This window comes from Castor canadensis, chromosome 2, assembly GCF_047511655.1.
Source record: "Castor canadensis chromosome 2, mCasCan1.hap1v2, whole genome shotgun sequence".
Lineage (NCBI taxonomy): Eukaryota > Metazoa > Chordata > Mammalia > Rodentia > Castoridae > Castor > Castor canadensis.
In genome coordinates, this window is record NC_133387.1 from 141,300,794 (window position 1) to 141,325,088 (window position 24,295).

At 36.4% G+C, this 24,295-nt stretch overlaps 1 long non-coding RNA gene across 7 annotated transcripts in view; it reads right to left on the reverse strand.

Moving 5' to 3' along the window:
* The window catches only part of LOC141420811 (uncharacterized), a 42,188-nt gene extending 18,151 nt beyond the window's left edge, over window positions 1–24,037 (reverse strand). For 2 of the 7 annotated variants that reach the window (XR_012445470.1, XR_012445471.1), the window contains exons 1-4: window positions 23,477–24,037; window positions 20,150–20,189; window positions 19,720–19,821; window positions 15,878–18,132 (exon numbers count right to left, since the gene is read on the reverse strand). This is a non-coding gene — a long non-coding RNA (uncharacterized lncRNA). Of the gene's footprint in view, window positions 1–203; window positions 5,201–15,641; window positions 18,133–18,152; window positions 19,564–19,719; window positions 19,822–20,149; window positions 20,190–23,476 lie in introns of those variants that run through there. The other 5 variants (XR_012445472.1, XR_012445468.1, XR_012445469.1 and 2 more) reach the window with 5 other exon arrangements.
* Between the last annotated feature and the right edge of the window lie 258 nt (window positions 24,038–24,295).

The following is a 24,295-nucleotide window of genomic DNA, read 5'->3' on the forward strand; positions in this document are numbered from 1 at the left end:
TCCCAAATTACCCAACTGCTATTCTGAACTTTCAAAGGAAAGAAAATAATGTAAAAATGAATAAAGAAAAATATATTCACAAGACATTATTATTAAGTTTAGAATTTGCTAAATTGTGCTTTCAGGAACATAATTTCCAAGAGATTCATTCATTTAACTATCAAATATTTATTAAGAATTTAATGATTAACAGACCCAGTAAATGTTTTGCTGGCTAAGAAAGACATGATCCTCCAAGTAGATACCAAAGGCTGCTTCCAAAAGAGGGATGGTGAAAGAGCTATCTATGGTTAACAAAGTTGGGACAGCTACATACTAAATAAGTAACCCTGTTAGAGAGTCACAATATTTATTAACATATTTAAAGTACTGTGAAGTTGTACAGTTTTTAAAAATGAACACACTAGTTTAATTAGTACTTTAATAAGTAATCTTACTTGATCAGAGAATGTCTTTTCTACATCTAATATATCTCAGTTGCCCAATGCTTCATAAATACCAAACATTATGAAATATTAATTTTCTCTAGTTTCTTCACTCAGTAGGTGAAGAACCCAAGTAGGTTGTGATCACAGAGTCATAGGAAGAAGCAGAGTCAAAGTTTTTTCCACTACTGATCTATTTTTATTGACAGTGGCCATTTAAAAATAAGTGTATTACCACTTTTGAGACAGAGTTTATCCTCTTTTGAAGCAGACACTGTTTTCTGGCATTCCACCTGGCACTTTTATCATAACACCAAGGTGACCAGGTTTCCTATGAATTTCAGCATTTTACATAGTCAATGCAATTGATAAAAATCAGTTCATTTACTTTAAGCTTATACTTAATCTCACCCTTTTCCAAAGTTTTTGAAGCTCTGATGTATTAATTTTGGGTTAGCCTTAAATAAGATGTATCTACAGACACTCCTGCAGAATTAATACTCAAACTACAAATTGGTGATACTTTCAGAGCAAGGTAAAACTAAATAGTTCCTTGGTTGTTCCAGTCACTGTATTCTGACTTTCATTTTGGATTAGCCTTAAATAAGATGTATCTACAGACACTCCTGCAGAATTAATACTCAAACTACAAACTGGTGATACTTTCAGAGCAAGGTAAAACTAAATGGTTCCTTGGGTGTTCCAGTCACCGTAATCTGACTTTCATTGCTCAATTCTGACTTTCACCAGGCTAATATCTGACATTTCATAGCTTACAAGTGTAGTGATACCTACCTACTACCTATACAAGTATAAAAATTGATCTATACCAAAGAAATTTGAAAACTTTATATACAGCAACTTTGTTTTTAAAAATACAGAACTCTAGACTTTTAACTCACAACAATGGCACATTCTGCTCCATCACATCTTCAAGAGAATACATTAAGTGTTTGCACTAGGAAAGTAACAATTTTTACTCTAATAATAATATAATACTTTGTATACAATTTTTCAGCTTCATTAAGTCCAGTGCTCATTTGTAGACTGAACAAAAAAGAATAACTGAAATATGCTCTAAATGTCACACAACAGTAAGAAAACAATTAAGAAACAAGAGATATCTAGCTAATGTTGGCTAATATTAGCTACTTCTTTCTGTACATATTTATATGGCATAAACAAAGGAACAATGAAAAACTGAGTTCCTTCATTCTGAAAATAATTATTGGGCTACTATGTGTCTGAACTGTGGAAGGAACTGGGTATGACTAAAAACAGAAAGCCAGCATGTACTGTAAGGAAGAAGGTACAAGGCCTCAATAATAGTTAAGTGTAAGTGCTCCCATTTCTCAAAAAGTTTTAAAATTTTTTTAAAATCCATATATGAGTACACTTTATTTCTCCTGAGTTTGTTATAAACATAGGCATTTATAACTTAAAATTTTTAGGACATTTATTTGCTAGTAAAAATTCACATTAGTAACTCCAGAAACCCAAAAGATAAAATCAGCATAAAATAGTTTTTTAAAACTGTAAGTATGTGCTACCAAATATTAAATTACATAGAGAACTTAGGAAAGGAAAAATCTGTATGTTAGCATGTCTTTAATTCAAGTTAAATTTTAGGAAAATGAAAATCAAAAAGAATGTAAATTCATTTGTAGAAGAGGTGGAACAACATTTGCAATTTCCTGAGTAAATGATAAAATTCAAGTTTTCTTCCATGTGCTTCAAAGTTTTAAACAACAAATATTCATCTAGATAGAACAATAACTAAATCATTTAAACACTCAAGTGATGTTAAACTTGTGGTTGTAAGTGAAGTTTGGTTTCTAAATACCTTATGAGTACTTCTGAGTGACTCATCTCAGCTCCATGGACTACACCCAAGCAACCAGAATCTTAGAAAAAGGAAGTAGTTCCTTAAAGTTACATCTTAACACAGAAGGCAAAACTCAAAAATCTGATGGAGAACAATCCATGTGGTGGTTTTGTGCTACATTTACGTATATAGAGGCCTAACATAGGAAACTAGGTATATGATGTACTCATAAAAAAAAAAAATCAACCTTGGATTTAACTTGGGTATAGGTAATCCATATATAGACAGATCAACAATATCATAAAATATGTATTTAATTCCTAACTTAAACCAAAAAACTAAAATTATTTATATCATCCTCATATTTACTGTGAATGTGTATAATTTTTATTGTACATATTTCATTGAGTTGCCAGTTTTTCCAAAAAGGTATCCTTTTTGGCTTCTTTTGGCATATCTACAAAAAAAACCCCCCCAAAACAGAAAAATACAAGCTCAAGGATTAAAACACTCACATACCTCTTAACTAGAGATCAAAGGAGACCTGGGGGCACTATTCAATAGAAATTACAACTATTTTTGTATCTTTTTAAGATTTATTTTAGACATTACTATACATTTCCAACTTAAAACTTACATTTGAGGTTAAAATTGCAATCTAACATTTATTTTACCTTCCAAGATGGAAATCAACTGGCAATGTGAATTAAAAAAACACATGGTATAAAAACTTTTACCTACCTTCTGAGTGATCAAGACCTTTAAAAGTTTCTTAATTTTTTTTTGCTTTCTACACTTATGTCCTAGTGGAAGCATTTTAGTGAGAAAGGGATAAAATTCAAGTTAATAGAGGACAGAAAAGAAAATAAGAATTGTTTCTGACAGCAAATTTTCACTCAACTCAATGTTACCTTACGCTAAAGTGACCTATTATTTCGATACAAACACACGTTCACAAATATTCTTTAGTCTAGACTAACATTCTGCAGTAAAGAATAACATTCTGTAATCTAGAAAATAACTTGCCAAGTGCAATTGTATAGAACCTGGACAAAAGATCTGTTCTCAATGTCCTTTATAATATTTATGACTTTACAGTACAAAGTTCCACTTTAACATCAATGTTACCAAAACATTGGAAATGTAATAATCACAATACAAAACTTTCAGGAAATGGTTTTGATAAATGTGTGGTATAGTCATAGGAATAAATGAAATGAATAAGCAGAATGTTGACAAATGACCTCCTCTCAATGATACAACTCACTTAAGTATAAAATAATAGAAGAGGAGCACAAAATGTTCATTGGACATTCAAGTAATTTGGTAATTCCTTTAAAACCTCATCCTTTCTTTATTTGGTACTGCTTCAGTACATTTTGTCATAAACAACATTATTCTTACCCAACTTCGCAATCTTTATATTTATCTGCCCACTAGGCATCACAAGTCCAAATTTTTGGAGCAGTGTCTGCACAGTCCTCTTGCCTCTGAACCTCACCTCCTACTAAAGGTCCTTCTATACCGCTATCAGATTGGTGACTTCTAAAATACTAAGTAAGCCCGCTAATCCCCTCTTCACAGTTATTTAAAGGTGGTATGCAGTGTGCCAGGGAAAATCAAAAGGTGTTTGCATGACACAGAAGGTCCTTCAATGATCTGACCCTACCTACCTGTCCTCTTCTATTTCCTTGCACTGGTAAGTACAGAAATGATCATTGTCATTATCATTATTATTGGCAGTAAGTTCTAAGGCCTCATGCCTGTACACAGGTCATTCCCTAAACTTGGGTTGCCCTCACTACTTTACCAGCTAAATTTCTAGGGGACTTCAAATCTCAAATCTAGTACTACTGCCTGTGGGAATAATTTGGAACTCCTTTCAGCTCCAGGGACTGAATTCGACAGAGACTTTCAATTAACAGTGGTTACACTGTATTTGTAGTGGTAGAAAAATTCTCTTGCCATCAGGCTTTATCTGGCAGGAGCCTTACTTTAGGACAGGGATTAATACATGGGCAAAAAGTACACAATACTTACCTGCAAAAAATCCACATTTGAACCTTGTAACAAAATATGTAAACTCCATGTTGTATGTATTTCACAGAATATAAGTGAAACTTAACTTCAAATTTCTAATTTGCTCTTCATGTTTGCAAATTGTTCTACTGCAAAATTAAGAATCCAAACCTGATTACAAGAACAAAACTCTGAGTCTCAAGAAGAAAATATTTAGTAAATATGTAACAATGTCAGCATGGCACAGATTCTAGTGTTACTTGCCACAACAACTATCCCTGATTCTATTTCATTGAAAAATTAAAAACACAGAAAAGGACGAGTTTTCAAAAAACAATTGAAAAGAAGTAAAGCCAGACTAACTGCTAGAGCAGCTTTCAGAGACAATGTAGTTTTTCTCTTCGTACTTCACCTGTTATCTTCCAATTTTTTCACTGTTTCAATCACACTCTGAAACAGTTCTCATACCTGTGGTCCCAGGACCCTTTCACACATTTAAAACTTGAGGATTCTAAAGAGCTTTCGATTGATGCGGGTTATAGCTATCGTACTGATCATGCTGGAATTCAAAACTGATAATTTGTAAGCACTTTTATTAATTGATTTTCAAGGTATATGACTATGCAGACAACATATACTTTGAAACTCAAATATATAATTTGAAACAAAAAGTTGTAGTGAGAAGAGTCATGCAGTTTTACATTCTTAAAAATTTCTTCAATGTCTGGCCTGGAAGACTGCTGGATGAACGCTTCTGCTTTCAATCTGGAGATGTTGTCAGATTGAGGTTTATGCTGAAAACATGACTTCACTGAAGATATGCAATTGGAAAAGGAACGCATACCTTCATGGCCTTTTCATGTAATTATGAATAATACAGTCAATTCAGCAATGATGTTTCATGAGGTAGTTGCATCCAGGAATCTGAAAACTTACCAATGAATTTTTCATTCAAACTAAAAGCAGTTGGTCCACCTTGCACTTTAGTTTTTTTTTAAACAGGAACATTCTATTTAAAAATTACAAAATATTCCAGCACTCATGACTCTAAGGCAGGAAGACAGCACGTTCAAGGCCTGCCTGGACTATGATAATGAAACTCTTTCTCAAACAAACAAACAAACAAAAAACAGAAAAAATCCCTTATAACACACACATAAAAACATTATACATTTTTACTGAACAACAATAAAAAGCACAAATCATTCTGTGTTCCTTATGAAAAGATACTACATAGTAGTAATATTCATGTTCTCAAATTAATCTATTAGTTTGACACTCCTAAACAGAATAGCAAATTTTAATTGTTATTAGCATTTTTGCTGAATTTGACAAATTATCAAGTTCATATGGCAGAAAATATGTGAATACATCTAACACATTTTTAAAATATGTAACATGAAGTGTAAAGTACCTTTCAGGATATTAACACAAACTAAAATGCTTTAGTACCTTAAACAGTTATATGTAAGAGAGTGAGTAGAAGAAAAAATAAACTTAGTCATAGAATTGTGGAAATCTGAGTAGTTATAGCTGGTATTTCAAATCAGTATAGAAATAATAGACTGTGGAAAGAATTATGTTGGCATATTTGGAAATTCATTTGGAAGAAAGAAGGGCAATTCTCATACTTGTGCCATATATGCATGGCTTGTGGAAAATAAGCCAAATTGTAAAAAGTAATGCTATTATTGGAATGTTTAGCATCTCTTATAATCCGGCATAAATTTTTTCTTACAACATTGAAGAAGGGAAAAGCACCTTAAGTGAGAGAAAAACACAGATGCCAAAAAATATTGAAGAATTTGATGCATCAAAAAACCTTCAAAGGAGCAGAAATATCATTAAGAAAACTAAAAGGCAAGTAAGGCATGAAAAAGCCATTTGTTATCTCTATAAGAAAAATATCAAACATATAAAGAAAACAAAAATAGAACAACTCAGAGGAAAAACAAGGGGCAATACTTTTTTATACATTTCAATTAGTATATGTTATTTGCACAGTGGGGTTTCCTTGTGGCATTTCTATGTAGGCCCACAATGTACCTTGGTTAGGTTCATGTCCACCATCATTTCCCCTCATCCCTCTTCCCTTACTTAAAATTATTTCAACAGGCTCCCGTGTCTTGTTTACCAATGAATTTTTCATTCAAACTAAAAGCAGTTGGTCCACCTTGCACTTTAAATGAACTTTTTATACCTGTATTATCTTTTTAACACTCATTGCTAATAAGGAAATATTGCTTCACTGAATTATGCAAATCTTCCAAATGTTACATCATCTCATTATATAACATCAAAATTCACATTTGTTAACATCACAGCCCATCTCATCAGAAAAAGTCTTTTAAGTACTGGCAAGCAAATAGAAGTTTTCTAAAATTCTAATTTTTTTCTTAAACCCAAATTTTATCACTAACAAGTATTACCAGTTGCTCTTCCTTTAAGTTGTTTTGTTGATGTGTCTACCACCCACCTGAATCTGAACTGACCACCTGCATTCTTTCAAGCAAAAATGGTTTTCCATCAAAAAATGGAAGCAATGTGTTCAGCTCGAACTCAAACTACACAAATACTTTTCCTTGAGTCAGACAACATACTTTAATACTACTGCTACTGTGAGAGGCCCCACACCAAATCACACTAAAGCAGCCAGCAACTTCACAAAGCATTGCTCTTTTATACCAGCAGCACAAATGTCAACTCAGTGAAAAATCAAATGTGTTATGAAAATAGGTTTGACATTTTGAGAACCACAGCTCAAGAATAAAAAAAAAAAAACAGTAACCAGAAAAAAAATCCTGACATCAAAATGAGGAAAGAGGAAAGAATATACACTCAGAAACTGAAAAGAAGAAATGTCAATATGAACACATTAATTCCTAGCCAAGTGAATGAAGATATCCAAAGAATGACTATTCCTATTTAAGAAAAAAAGGAAACTGAATCAATTCTGTTTTCCTTCATAGTGACCACAGTCTGCTGCTTGTAACAATAACGTTCAGTGGTTTTATGCTATTCAAATTGCCACTGGAATTCATTTGTATCTTAGAGGTAGGGTACTGCTAGAAGGACAGGAAAATACTGCCACTGGGTGACCACAGAGAATGGGTTCAATTATAACCCACAAAACTGGATAGCAAGTTATAAGAATCCAGATGCTATCTTCTATGTATTAAGCAAAGTAACAAATTAACACTTACTAAAGGGGTAGATTTGTTAACAGAGAATTTGCTTTCAGAATAATCATTTAATGTGAATCTGCCATGCAAATTCTTCTTCCATCTGTTATATGAACCTACATATTAAAGAAATTTCTAGCTTCAGAAGTAGCTCTACATTAGACACGAAGAAGGAATAAAAGGAATACGAATAGGTAAATAAACGGTCAAAATTGCTGACGATATGACCCTATACCTTAAAGACCCAAAAAACTCTACCCAAAAACTCCTAGACACCATCACCAGCTATAGCAAGGTGGCAGGATATAAAATCAACATACAAAAATCATTACTTTTCTATACACTAATAATGAACAAACTGAGAAAGAATATATGGAAACAATTCCATTTACAACAGCCTCAAAAAAAGAAAAAATCAAACACCTAATAGTAAACTTAACAAAGGATGTGAACAACCTCTACAAGGAAAACTATACACTTCTGAAGAAGGAGATTGAGGAAGACTACAGAAAGTGGAGAGATCTCCCATGCTCATAGATTGGTGGAATCAACATAGGAAAAATGTTTATACTCCCAAAAGCAATCTACATGTTTAATGCAATTCCCATCAAAATTCCAATGACATGCATTAAAGACATTAAAAAATCTACTGTTAAATTTATATGGAAAACAAGAGGCCACAAATAGCCAAGGCAATCATCAGTCAAAAGAACAATGCTGGAGGTATCACGATACCCGACTTCAAACTACATTACAAAGCAATAACAATAAAAACAGCATGGTACTGGCACAAAAACAGACATGAAGACCAGTGGAACAGAATAGAGGACCCAGATATGAAGCCACACAACTATAACCAACTTGTCTTTGACAAAGGAGCTAAAAACATACAATGGAGAAAAGACAGTCTCTTCAACAAAAACTGCTGGGAAAACTGGTTAGCAGTCTGCAAAAAATTGAAACTAGATCCATGTTTATCATCATATACCAATATTAAGTCAAAATGGATCAAGGATCTTAATATCAGACCCCAAACTCTAAAGTTGGTACAGGAAAGAGTAGGAAATACTTTGGAACTAATGGGTATAGGTAAAGACTGCTGAATGGAACCCGAGCAACTCAGCAACTAAGAGATAGCATAGATAAATGGGACTTCATAAAACTAAACAGCTTCTGCTCAACAAAAGAAATAGTCTCTAAACTGAAGAGACCACCCACAGAGAGGGAGAAAATATTTGCCAGCTATACATCAGATAAAGGACAGATAACCAGACTATACAGGGAACTCAAAAACTAAACTCTCCCAAAATTAATGAACCAATAAAGAAATGGGCAAGTAAACCAAACAGAACTTTCTCCAAAGAGATAATTCAGATGGCCAAAAAATACATGAAAAAATGCAAATGAAAATCACACTAAGATTCCACCTCACCCCTGTAAGAATAGCCATCATTAGAAACACCACCAACAACAGGTGTTGGTGAGGATGTGGAGAAAAAGGAACCCTATACACTGCTGGTGGGAATGCAAACAAGTACACCACACTGGAAAAAAATTTGGAGGCTTCTTAAGAATCTAAACATAGATCTGCCCTATGATCCAGCAATCCCACTCCTGGGGATACACCGAAAAGAATGTGACACAGGTTACTCCAGAGGCACCTGCACAACCATGTTTATTGCAGCACTATTCACAATAGCCAAGTTATGGAAACAGCCAAGATGACCCACTACTGATGAATGGATTAAGAAAATGTGGTATTTATACACAGTGGAATTCTACTCAGCCATGAAGAAGAATGAAATCTTATCATTTGCAAGTAAATGGATGGAACCGAAGAACATCATCCTGAGTGAGGTTATCCAGGTTCAGAAGACCAAAAATCTAATGTTCTCCCTCATATGTGGACTTTATATCAAGGGCAAATACAGCAAGGGGATTGGATTTTGATCACATGATAAGGCAAGAGCACACAAGGAGGTATGAGGATAGGTAAGAAATCCCAAAAAACAAGATAGCATTTGATGTCCTCAATGCAAAGGAACTAATGCAGAAACTTTAAAGTGACAGAGGCCAATAGGAGAAGGGGATCAGGAACTACAGAAAAGGTCAGTTTGAGAAGAGTCAACTTAGAATGTAACACATATGTACATGAAAGCAATGTGAGGAATCTCCCTTTATAGTTATCCTTATCTCAACTAGCAAAAACCCTTGGTCCTTCTTATTATTGTTTATACTCTCTCTTCAACAAAATTAGAGGTAAGAGCAAAACAGTTTCTGCCTGGAAGTGAGGGGGCAGGGAGAAAGGGAGGGGGCAGGGGGATAGGGGCAGAAATGACCCAAACATTGTATGCACATACGAATAAAAGATATATTTTTTCAATGAAAAAGTAGCTCTAACAGCATTTATGTTTACTGTGATTAAAATAACAAGCTCCTGAAGAATTACATAAAGCATAAAATGTAATAAAACTATTACTTTTAATATTAAAAGTTAGTACTGTATTTGGTAGGCTTCCTGATGTATAAAAGAATCCTGTTGTAAATGCTAAAGCCAACAGCCTTCAATTTGCCTTTGTGGAGCTTCAAATTTTAGTAAGCTAAAAGACAGTGGTCTTAGAGGGGCCTCCACTGTTGCTGTGGCTTGAATCAGAGGAAATGAGAAGAAATGCAGACGGGTACCCCTACGGAGTTCTGAATAAAGTATTGCCAAAAACTTCTAGGTTATTACTTTATGCAAGTTTCAGTACCACTGCTATAGGACAGAAGTGCTTAATTGGGAAACTACTAGTGTTCTAGAAAACCAGTAAAGTACAAAGGCAGTACAAACTTCACAATTATTTATGGCTCCAACTGTGAGCTTCACAAAGCCAGTGAGTTGTGTTTGTTTACCCATGTACAGCCAGCACACAACACAGCTTCCACAGGAAGACACTCAAACATTTAGCAAATCAATAAATGGCTGCAGAAGGTAGGGAAGAGGAAATGATGGTAAAGGGGGAAAACATGAATTACATTTCCATATTTTTTAAAAGGTCAGCACATCATCAAAAAGACTCCACTGAAAGCACAAGCATGGGAAAGTGTATCAGTTTTATGTAGTGGAGCCTCATTAGCCATGCTACCCACAAGGCCTGATGTCCTTGTAGACAAAGTTTTCAAGCCATATATGAACTCCCCTGAATGTGCACCTGCATCCACGTGGCAACAGTAACCAAAATGCTAAGCATTTAAAAGACATCTTCAGTTGCACATGTGAAATATGCCTAAACTGAATTTCAAAGAATTAGAAATGATGTATTATGCACCTGAAATTCAATGATGCCAAAACCAGTAATTTCTAAGGAAATATTCACAGCAACTCCATTTTCATTCTTTCAGCATATGATTTCATAAAACAAAAATTCTGGATAATTAAAATAACAAACATTTCAAATTAAGAAAGGCAGGAAAATAATTATGGCTAATGACTCATTGAAAATCTTGATGAAATTGGCAAACAGAACAAAAACCTACTATTTTGGTACAATTTTTGTCATTTTTTCCATTTTCAAACAATTCCTGTGATATTCCACAATAATTTTAGAGTTGGCTGAAATGATCTCATCTTACTTTAGCATGATCTGTTCCTTTTAGTGATATTGTCAGAATCCTTTCTATCCATTCCTGTTAATGACAGCGAGAAGCACCATGTACAACTTCCCTCCCCAAATCTAGACTAGCCTAGATATCACTAAGAGTTTAACCTCCATGCATCACAGCTCTGATCAGCCACTCTCTGGATTATGATGAATGAAAAAGGAAAGCTTACTGACTCCCCCACAGCTACAGATTAAATCCACTATAGCACAGGGTTAAGAATACAGGACCTTGAGCCAGATTGAGTCCAATTTCTGGTTCAATCATTTTCTAGCTCTGTGACCTAGGACAAATTATTTGACCTTCACAGCTTCCTCAACTGTAAAACAGAAAATAATCATAGGGAGGTAACTATGGTATGAATTAATATGAAGAGTGACTTGCGAATAGGAAATGCTCAATACACGTCAGCTATCACTGTCATTATCATCATTAGGCCACTCCAATCTTTTGAAATTGACCTGAACTTGGCTTCCAAACATTACATCCAACTACATCTATCAACTCCCAAATCATGACCTGTTCCGCACAGATTCTCTACACTTTTCCTCCTGCACTGTGTCCTCTGCCTAAAATGCCCTCTCTTTCTGCATTCTTTACACCCTGATGAATTATATAACTTCACATTATCTGTCCTGATCTCTTTGGCTGAACACAGTATGTTCATTCTGAACTCCCATACTGTGTACCTTTTTGACAGGACTCAATTTTTCCTGCTTATCCTTAAGTAATTCACATGCCCAATTCAAATGTAAAGGCTTTGACAACAGGGTTCAGGGATTTTCTCATTTTTTTTGTTTCCAGGGATATACACAGCAGACTGACATCTGATGATTCAAAAGCACCTAGAAGCTAGAAGACATTGCCTTCAAAATCCTAATCATGAACCTAGTAGTATATTCCAGATAAAACAAATAACTCAAGAAGTAAAATGCAAAGGCATGCAACCTAGAGAGACTTTTTACAATTATGTTTAAAGCTAGTATGTGTCTAACAAAAGAGAGAGAGAGAGAGAAAACTAGAAGAAAAAAAAGCAAGGGACACAGAAAACAGTAAATTAAAAAACAAAACAAAACAAAACAAAAAGTTGAGTGTGGGCTGGAAGTACTGCTTTTTGGTAGTTCTCTCTTGCCTGGTATGTGTAAGACTCTCAGTTTAATTCCCAAGCACTACAAAAATGAAATAGAAACAGTTCAGAGACAGAACTCCAAGAAAAAAAGGAATAGGTGGAGAAGACCAACAGATGGGTTACAGCAACTGGAAAATAACAGCATGGTTTGCTTAACAGACAAACTCATGTACCACGTGTAAGTTAATTTACACAGACAACTAAGCCAAAAAAAGAGGTATATATAATTCAAGAAAAGCAAATGACTGCATAATAAAGAAAATATGGTCATAGTACTGCATTTTACCTATGCAGTGAACAATAATTATATATCATAGTGATATAGTGACTAGTAATTGGTTAAAAATTATGATACATCCATATTAAGAGCAGATAAGGAGAAGACTTAGAGAGAAAAGAGATGGGAAAAGATGTAAACTCCTTGCCTAGCATAACAACAATTGCTAGAGAATGCCTTACATTAGGAACCCAGATCATGATAGAATGCTCATGTCGCTAAAAGATTCCCTCTAATGAGTGGGTCCCAAGGGTAGCCAAGTGTGGAATGGGGTACTTCCACTTTCCATCAGAAGAGATTTTGCAAAACTATCTGATTTTTAAGTGTGCACATTATCACTTCAGTAAAATGAACATTTTAAGCAAAGAAACTAGCATTTGGAAATCTTTTGGCCTTAGCAGGAATTAAATATTCTCCCTTATTTTATGATAGTCTTCTTGGGGGAAAAACTATTCCAATGAAAAAAAGGAGAAAAATATCAGAGTATATTTTCACAGTTAAGCAAATTCTCTAGAAATGAAACCATAGCTATATTTCAATTTTTCTTCTAAATGTTAATAGGCAAAAAGTCTTGTTTTAGTGACTGAAACAACTTAAATCCATTCTTCAGAGCAGATCAACATGAGAATTTTAATTTTAATTTAATGTAAGCACTAAAGACCTGGGAATGAAATTTTCATAGGTACTAGGTACAAAATGTATAGCAAATTGTCATTTTGCTAATTAAACTGACAACTATTAAAGCATATGAAACCATACCACTCCTTTCTGACAAATCAGTGGAAACACAAACATTAAATGTTTTTCCTTTTTTTTTTTGGTGGAACTGGGGTCTGAACTCAAGGCCTCACATTTGCTAGGCAGGTGCTCTACCACTTGAGCCACTTTGCCAGCCCTTTTTTGTGTTGGATATTTTTGAGATGGGGTCTCGCAAATTATTTCCCTGAGCTGGCTTTGAACTGTGATCCTCCTGATCTTTGTCTCCTGAGTAGCTAGGATTACAAGTGTGAGCCACTGGCACTGGCCCACTAAACTAGTTTTTAAGAAATAACAAATTATTTTCATCCAAGAAAAAAGACAAAGAAGACTTTACAACTTATTTCTCAAAAGAGAAATGGAAATTACATAATATGAATTATAAATGCATAATCCTGTATGTTACATCAACATATGTAAACATTTGTCATGATACCTATTGATGAATACAAAATTATATGTATTGAGACAATATATTTAATCTGAAGAGTTTCAAGAAATGAAATTCTAGTGCTCTACAAGTCTTTCTCCTCATGCCCACAGGGCTCTTTCTACATACAGTAACCAGAACTGAATGAAAAGAAATAAAAGCTCTGACTTGCCATTTAAAAAACATTTGTAGCTTGCTTTATTTATTTATTTATTTTATTCATTTATTCATATGCGCATACATTGTTTGGGCCATTTACCCCTCCTACACCCCATCTACTTGCTCTCCCCCCAAACCCCCCTTCCACTTCCAGGCAGAACCTGTTCTGCCCTTATCTCTAATTTTGTTGAAGAGAAGACATAAGCATAATAAGGAAGACAAGGCGTTTTTGCTAGCTGAGTTAAGGATAGCTATACAGAGAGATTCCTAGCATTGCTTCCGTGTACAAATATGTTACAACCCAAATTGATTCATCTCTAACTGATCTTTACACTGGTTCCTGATTCTCTTCCCATGTTGACCTCTGTCGTTAAGGGTTCTGTGTTAATTCCTCTGGAGTGGGGACATCCAATGCTTTCATGTTTTGTGTTTCTTACCTACCCCCATACCTCCCATGTGTGCTCTCGGCTTATCAAGTGCTCCAAGTCCAACCACATTGCTGTATTTGCCCTAGATCTGAAGTCTGCATATGAGGGATTTTACATGCAAAAGCGATACAAAAAAAGAAAACTGTTTCTCTAAATATAGATACTCAAGTTTCAGTAAGAAGGCAAAACATTCTTAAGTGTAAAAGAAATAAGGATAAAAATGTTTAGGCTTTTAAAATACTTCAGGAAAAAGAGAAAGGAGGGAGAAGGTTATATAGATAGGTAAAAGAGAGAAACAGAAAGAAGACAAAAATGTATCAGAATATTGACAGCTATTATGTCTCAGTGGTAAAAAAGTACAAAAATGATGTAATATCCAATAATACCTGATATCAAGATACATTAAAGAAAAAACCTTTAGAAAGTAGTTAAGGCACATGTGTCAATGTACCTATCTACACACACACACACGTATATGTATTTATCTGTTTTAGCTAATAATCTTATTTCTGAAAATGTACTCCAAGGAAATGATGCAAATGACTAAAAAGAATATACCAGGAGGAGGTATTTACAGAGTTCACTAAGTGTAAAGAAATAGTAGGTAGCCCATAGTAGAGTATCAGATAGCCTCTCAAAACTGCCATCTCACCTTGAGAACTGTGAGAAACATAAAAAGTACATACAGTAGTGAAAAGGCCAGATCAGTGTTGCATAAATACTAAGATAACTGCTACTTAAGGAACACAATTTTGAGCCAGATGCCAATGGCTCACGCCTGTAATCCTAGCTACTCAGGAGGATCATGGTTTGAAGCCAGCCCTGGGCAAAGTTTGTGAGACCCTATTTTGAAGAAACCCACCACAAAAAAGGGCGGTGGAGTGGCTCAAGGTGTAGGCCCAGAGTTCAAACACCAGTACTATAAAAAAAAAAAAAAAGAAGCAATTTTGTATATGATAAAGACTAGTAGGCAAAATGCAAAAATAAAAATTATATTTGCATTACAGTTGAGAAATTAAAAGTGATTTTCCCTAAAACATCCATTTTTTTCCTACCAGTCAGATGGATACACCTAATTAGAAAACATTAATACCTAAACCTATGACTTAAACTTTAATATTTTAAAATATGCATTCAAATTAAAATACTATCATTTCTATAAAATTATGTCACACATATTTTTGAAAAAAATTCATTTAAAATCAGAAGCAACAAAATGAGGAAAAAATATATTAGCCAATTCAAAACTGTCAATTACCATATCATCAGTACATTTAAAAAAATTTATTTCATTTCATTCCTTAACAGTAAACCTGGTAATGATCTCAAAAGAAAGCTTCAAAAGCAAAATAATTACTCAGAGAGAGTAGAATAAACTTGAAATAGGTTGAATTTATTCTTTTTTAACATTAAGATAAAAATTTTATAGACAGCTAGAGTAACAAATAAGTACATGTGTAAAGCGTGTATCTATCCATGTTATATATATGCATATGATTCATTTCCTTACATTATCTTCTGTCTTATAAAGATATTAAAATACTTAACCCAAATAACAATTTAATTTCACTGTGATAAGAATGATTAATAAAACAGCAACATACTTACTCCAGGAACAATAAGCAGGTATAATCTCTCTAGGGTAGCAACAAATGCTCCATAAAGGTTTTTCCAAGGCATCTTCACAGCTAATTTACCTAAAGAAACAATTTCATCCTTATATCCTTATTTGACAGCTCAAGAGAATATGAATTTCTCACTTTCAAGTAGAAGTATAACAAGACTCCATGAATACTTTATGTATATCACTCAGAAAAAATGAAGAACCCCAAACATTAAAGTTTACAAAGATATCTTTACACGTAAGTTTATATGTATCTTTTGATATTACAATTAAATATTCACATTATACTTAATACTTTGTAAAACTTTTGATAGCTATTCTCTCACTTAATATTTCAAAACTGTAAGATAAATGAAGTAGCTATTATTTCAATTTGGGAGAAAAAGGAAAAACTCAGTCCCAGAGAGGTTAAACTAACTGCTTGAGTCCACTCAGGCAAAAACTTCCACTTCCAAGATAGATGAACTATGGCCCTAATATTATTAACCTGCCTGGGAAAAAGCCTATACAGGACAGAAGAGAGAAGACAGCTCAATTTTGAAATGCGTAAAATCTGCCTTGGGTGTCTTCTCATCTTTCTTTCTTTATCCTTTTCCTATTTGCTAGTGTCCTTCTTTCCAAGTCTCTCAGCAGGGAATGACCCTGTCGCCTCAATTGCACTATAGCAATTCTGCCCAAACCTTACCTACCCCTAAAATTTTCCATGTTCCAAAAATAAAATACCTTCTTCCTCATTATTAATTTTGAATAATGCTACTTTTAATGTGTTGGTTCTCTTGATACTGCTCATCAAGACATTTAGGAGAAAAGAATCTTGACTTAGCTCATACATGAATGAGTCACACTAGAATCACTAGCATTTTTAAATGAAGATGCTCAAAGTTCACAGAATTGATAATATACCAAGCTGAAGAAGAAATGATGTTATGTAAGGGAGATTATTCTGGTCACCTGGTTAGGGATGTAATCAAGCCAGTTTTACCTGGGAATTTGCTCCCAGGGTTAATACATCAAATTATTTCTCCATTATAAATTCCAGCCTGGCACCAGTGGCTCACACCTATAATTTAAGCTACTGTGAGGCAGAACTCAGGAGAAATGTGGTTCAAAGCCAGCCTGGGCAAAAAGTTCATGAGACCCTATCTTGAAAATATCTAATGCAAAACAGGGCTGTTAGAGTGGCTCAAGTGGTAGAGTACCTGCCTAGCCAGTACAGATGCTCTGAGTTCAAACTCCCATACCTCCAAAATAAAAAAAAAATTAAAAAATTTAATTTCTTTTTGACTTGTAAACCTCTGAGTTTTTTAAATGGTTCTGAGGTCAGGGGAAGTCTAGAGGTAATACCAGTATACTTCACTGTCACCTTTAAGTCTGATATTTTTTATTGGATATCATCTTTACTAATTTTGGATATTATTTATAGTCATCTCTTAACAAAACTTGATTGCCTTTTTAGTGGTAAGATGAAAGTGTAGGAAATGCTCCTTTAATTTAATAAAACAGGACTATCTTCCCTAAATCTTTTTTCTGTCCCTTTATTGTAATTCATTATGTCTTGTATTTCAAAAAGGTCTTGGAATTCAGTTAGTTGTACTACTGTCTCCCTTTATAAATCAGAAATAATTACTTTTTTTTTAATTTGAGTAAAAGGATAAGTCAGGGGCAACTTTATATATAGCCAGCTCTTAGAAAATCAAATCATACTTGATCTTACTTAGCCAAAATGACTCTACAGGTTAAGTGGTAACACTTCAACCTAAGCAGAAATTTAATAACCAATATGAATGCTCCTAAGAAGGGCAAAATGAGGAAAATATGCTTGCAACCTTATATGTAATGGGACTCTTACAACTCAGTGAGTAAACCTGGAGAAGCTAGTAAATCCTTTTGATACGTTAGAAGCAAAAAGAACAAATGTTAGGCCATTATGAAACCTCCTTGGTAAGAATATAGAGAATAAGGCAAAATTTCCTGTTACTATAACTCATCCACTACACTGGAAATACAATTTTAATCTACGTCCTAATTTTAAACCTGTACAACTTCCTGGAAGACAAAGATATCATATTCACCCTTGCCTCGCCCACAGCTACCTGGGTAGTCTTGTACATAGCATGTGCTTATAAATATTTCAGAACGGAAAGGATGAGTGAATGGTAATACCTTCTACATGCTGGGATGCTGACTGAGCATGCAGGACACCAATGCCTCCAGAGCACTGCCCATGTGACAGTCAGCACTACAAACCAGAAACATGTATTTCTAAACATTTGATCTCATTCTCATTTTTATATTCCAGAAACAATTTTCACACCAAATAAATGAAAGACCCCATATCAAAGTAAAACCTCACCAATCTGGCAAAACAAGGAAAGGAGGTTAGCTTGAATTCACAGAGAATATAAATCAGAAATATTTTACCACAATTAATTTTTAAAATTTTTATTTTCAGTACATTAAATTTACTCATAAAAACATTCTAAAAATGTACAATTTTTCCTTTTTAACAAAGTATAAAAAAACATAAAAATCCCAAAAACAGAATACTTGACATTTACAATTCAAAATCAAATTAGCAGAATATTAAATATTGACAAAACTGTATCTCTTAAAAACATTTATAAGTTACATGCAATTTTGTAGAACTGACAAAAGAATGACTCAAAAATGGGGAGAATTTTCCCTCATTTGTAAAAAGAAAATATGCCCAATAGAAGCTGTGAAGTTTTTCAGGCTCAGTACCAACGCCTCAGCCGTGTGCATACTCAAAACTGACGATGCCAAGGGTTCCCCATAGCCCACGAGAGCCAGAGAGGGGACTGGGGCCACTGCCCCCTTGTGTGTCAGTGACCTGGACCTTTGGCCTCCACCAGCACAGTATAGGGTTTTCTAGAATATTGCGAGTGTTGATTAAAGATGCCTACTTTCACTCAGACCCTGGCCTGCTCAACAGTCCAGCCTCTTCCAGTGCCACCTGACCTGACCTGACCTTCGGGAGCTTGCAGAGGACAGCTGACCCTGCTCAGTTCCATGGGACCATCCTCGGGGACGAGGCTGGGCAGGGGGACAGTTTCCCTTACCACCTGTAAGCTTCAGCAGGTAGTGCTGCCATACCACAGTTAATTTTCACCAAAATTCCACCTAGGCTATCCCAGGGTTCAGTCTGTCTTCTAAGTATGTACATCCTGTGTCCCCTGCCCCACAATTCTATTTATACTTAATTTTCATAAAATATTAGCATAAATTGAGAAAAATAAGCATCATTCCCATCTCTAGCACGATTTCTAAGTTTTAGATAAATTTTAACGTTGTGGCATGCCATATACAGAGAGGGAAAGAACAATTCTAATTATACTTAATTTTCATAAAATATTAACATAAATTGAGAAAAATAAGCGTCATTCCCATCTCTAGCACGATTTCTAAGTTCTTAGATAAATTTTAACGTTGTGGCATGCCATATACAGAGAGGGAAAGAACAATTAACTAATTTGAGTGCTGCTGTGTGCCAGGAGCTTCTTCTCATCTCAGTCTAGCCACAAAGACACAGATGCACTGCTGTTGGATAGCTCACTCTACTCTAAGAGGATTAAACTGATGCTCAAGGACATTAAGAAACTGGAAATTTCTCAGTTTTTTCCTGTTTTCTTCATTTTTCAGAAACCTGAAACTTTAATGAAAAAACATTTAGTCACTACATAAACTCAAGATAAGCACAATAGGATAAATATAAACCTAACTGGGGGAGGGGGTGTTGATTGGCTTTTAGTTCAGTAGAAAGGGTGCAAATGACTTACTGAAGTAAGAGTAAAAAGTTCTGACTTACCTGTTAATATTACCACAATACTATAAGGGTAGAGTGTCAATTCATTATTTTCAAATATAAAAATATTCGCTAGATAGCTTGTTCATGTAAGGCCTTATTTACCTGCAAAACATGTAAAGATAAGTTTGAAAAGAAATTCCTGTAAGAAAAATGCATAGTACAAAGCTATACAGTCAAATTAAATGAAAGAAATTCCCATTTTCCAAAAGATACTATTTTGATCACTAGGAAAAACTTCTGAATCTTTAATCTCAGATTTTCCTATGGCAAATAGTTAAAACAAGTAATCCTGCTGTTAGTGACACAAATCACTTTATCTGACACCTGGTACCAGATGGCCTAGTAGCCACAAGTTTCTTAAGAGCTTACTAAATTAACTGAACTTACTAAATTAACTTACTAAATTAACCGTAGCTTAAAAAAAACTTACCAGGGCATGTTCTTTCCTCTGTAGATTATCAAAAGTCACACTACATATAAAAAAGAGGAAAAAAATAGAATTAACACACTGGTGTCTGTCATAATGCAATACCAAACACTAACAATACAATCCTAAGAGCTAAGAATACATGGTGAAGGAAGGGCCCAAAGACCAAATGTTCAGAGAGAAGGCTGAAATCACAGTATGCCTATACTGAAGAGCAAAAATACAGACAGACACAGCGGAAATGTTCACAGAACACCCAGAGTAGTGCAATTTTAAAGGGGTGTGTGTGTTTATGTATTTGTATCCATAGCATAAACAAAGACGAAAATATGCAATTTTCAGATTCTCTAAAATAAACTGTTAAGAGCTGCAATAAAGGAAGAGAAACAGGTAAGAAGCCCCACGAAAAGCCAGAAAACACTACTACATTATGGTAAGAGAGAAAGGAGAGAGTTCAGTCAGGCAGCTTCTATAAACTGAACATAAACTAAAACCTAAAATAAGGCAGTAAGTTCAGGGTCAAAGGTGTGGGGTCATAGTAAAGAAAGATCTGGGAGGCAGAATTGACGGAGGTTGTCACTGCCCAGATGTCACAGCACCAAAGTAATCATGGAAAACAGATACGTGTTCAGCATTTGGGGGAAAAAAACTTTAAGCATTACATCCTCTAAAGTTACACAGAGCAAATATTTATGGTTTGATTCTTTACACAGAATTGTACAAAATTACAATTGGGACCTCTGTTCAAGCCAGGGGAAGGGATCTGCACAGCTGTTAGTGCCTACTTTAAGCCATTCAACTAGTTAGCAAGGCCTAAGGTCCATATGAAGACTTGCGAACCTGACTCTCCCTCCAAGAGACTCTTGACTGGTGGGTCAAGTTCGCCAAGGGTGCTCAGAAGTCGTCTGCATCATAGCTGGTAAGGAACTAACACAAATGTGTGCAGTATCAAATCATGAATGTCCTTACAAAAAGAGGGCTGTTGCTACTGCACTGATCTCTGGTGCTCTGAAGAAGTAATGGGTGATATTTAAGATGTGGAATACTGAATATTACTAATATGGCTAATAAAGTGAAAGTAGTGTATTTAAAAAACCTACAGGGAGATTTTAAGTAACTGTCACTGGGTGATAGATTAAGAACGCCTTTTTTATTAATGGTTTTCAGTATTTCTAGTTTTTAGATTATATACTACTTTTTTGGCAATTCTGGAGTTTGAACCTAGGGCCTCATGCTTGACAGGCAGGCACTTTATCACTTGGGCTGATGCACAGATGATGCACGCAAGAATTTTCAGGTGTTCAGGGTTCTTGAGCATTGCCTGAGGGTGGAGATGTCTCTCAGGTGCAGACAGCCATTTCCTGGGAAGGAGAAGTGTCTCCTGGACCACTTATCATCTCCATGATGGCTTATCACCTTTTGGGACCTCCTGCAGTCCCTCCTTCAGAGTCATGCCTCCAAGCCTTTTCTGCTTTAATTAGTTTTAAGACAGTCTTGCATTTTTGCCCAGGGCTCGGTTCAAACATTACAGGCACGATCCACCAGGCCTAGACTGCTTATTGGGATGAGGTCTCAACAGCTTTTTGCCTGGGCTAGCCTCAAACCACAATGCTCTTCATCTCTACCTCCTGGGTAGGGGGAATTATAGACATGCACACCATGCCCAGCCTCAGATACGACTTTTATGTGGAATGGTGATACAAATTATAATAAGGGACGTGGAAAATAAAATAAAGGTAAGTCCTAAGGTCAGTATGACCTCAATATTTTTATATAAATTATTCCTATACCTAATATCTACCTTACCAACAGATACACAAAAATAACGAAGATCTATTTCTGCTATCCAGAATCTAACAAATGCATACTTTGCCTCTAAAAACAGTGCATGTGACCTAACAGTAATTTAGCAATCTCATTCTGTAATTATTTGTAGTGAAGGAGGAGCTTCAAGTCCTAATGTAAAGAGAAAGGACGAACAGCAGCAGCTTTCAGATTAACGCCAACCTCAGGCAAAGAGATAAAAGTGAATTCGTTCCTTCAACTGTATTCCGACACCACCACCAATTAGTCTCACCGACACTGATGCAGCAGTTTCATTACATATCCTATGATAAATGCCCAAAAATTTTGGGGTTTGGGGAAGGGGAGAGCAGTGTCTGGGTATGTAGCCCAGCCTGCCTCAAACTCACCATTCTCCTGCCTCACTCCAGATTGGGTAAGGAATCCCAAGCTTCCTTACTTGGGATTGACCACAAGTTTACATTTAACCAAGTACCTTAGAGAAGTTTTCCTTCACGGAAAAAATAGTAATTGTATACACATACAAATAACTTTACTGTTGTTGCTAAATCAGCAGGTCAAAAACACACAGCAGCCACAGGAAGTTTCTAAAAACACAGAAAGGCAAATATTTGTGTCTAATCTTTAAAAAGGGGGAGGGGGTCAGAATGACCTATGATGAAAGATGGATACACTTGACTGCTAACAAGGAAACCACTAAAGCCAATCCCACCATCAGGTGGCTCTTAACCTCATTAGGGCCAAAGACACCAAAGTACAGACAGGAAGGAAAGCTCTGTGGCCCCCTGAGCAGGACTGGCAGGCCTAAAGGATAAGGAAAGCTACAGGTATAGCCTTGCTTCACAGGAGCTCCCACATGTTGCTTAAACACTGGATGAGCACATGCTGCTGGAAAGTGACACATAAACATTCAAAACCCATCTTGAATGATAGCCTTAAAAGGGTAAAAAAAAGAGTAAGAAACAGCCCTAAAAGGGTAAACCCCACTCAAAATTTACCTAATAAACTGGGTGCCCATAATCCTACCTACTTGGGAGGCTGAGATAAGGAGGATCACAGTTCAAGGCCAGGCCAGGCAAACCGTTTACAAAACCCCATCTCTAAACAGAGCAAAATGGACCGGAGATGTGGCACAAAGACAGAGCACCTGTTTTGCAAGCATGAAGCCGAGTTCAAACCCCAGTATCACCAAAAAAGAAAAGAAAAATTATCTAATACATAATCTGTGTTAAGGAGCTACAAGGTAGAAATGACAGCAAGGGGTAGAATCACCTTAAAGAAAAACAAAGTTTCTAAATTACAGAAAAGCAAGTTATTGTATTTATGAAGAAAAATCAAATGGCACTGACATGTAACAACCCTGCCTAAGTCCAAGGATGCCTTTAAAATGACCTACAAAATGTAGGAGATATAGTGATGTTTAAACACCTCCCACCAAAAATTTCTCCAAATTTCCAGCTCATGCTGTATTTTAAGTTCTTAACACTTTAAGCTTATCTAAATCCAACCTAACTATGAGCTCCTTACCTCTTTTCCTCACAGTATGTACTCAGTAAAGGTTGACTTGACTTAGAATGCATTTAACACCGGGGTGCGTGGATACAGCTACAATAGGAATGCAAACCTGGAGGTGGAGGCAAGAGGACGAAAAGTTCCAGGCTGGCCCTAGCAAAGTGGGAGAGACCGCCCTTCTTCTCTGCCGGTCCCTCCCCGGGCCCTTGATGAGGGAGGCCAGGTCCTCTCGATGGGAGCTTGCTGGGGCAGATGAGTGCGAAAGGCCATTTCCTTTCCCGCGGTCGGTCACTCGGCGGGGGCGGTGGCCGCAGGGACGCGGGGACCGGACAGGGCGGCGCGGGCGGGTCCCGCCTCCTCCAGAGCCCACGGCGGCCACCGGACTTGGCCCCCGCACCTGCCGCCCCAAGCCCTCGCGCTTACAGCCACATGGTCCCCCAGGAAGCGGCGCAGCAGGTCCGTGACCGCCGACTCCAGCACCACCCGGGGGCCCAGGCAGCCGAGTGCAGGCGGAGGAGCAGGAACCCCGCGGCGTGAACGACGGACCCGGCACAGCGCCCAGTCCACCCCGCGTGGGGTCGCGAGCCCGCCAGGGGCCATCAGTGCGCAGGCGCGCGGGGTCGCCCCGCCCCCTCCCCTCCGCCCAGCCGTTACCCACGGCAACGGACGCCGCGTCCGTCCTGAGGACCCGCACGTCTCTAGGGTAAAAAGGGGCCGAGTGGGCTGGACGCCGCCGCCCTGCCCGGGTCCCACTCTGCCTGCCGCGAAGCCTAAGGCTCCTGACGGTGCTCGAAAAGCCACTTTGATCACTGAAAAGCGGGAAGGGGGAACAGC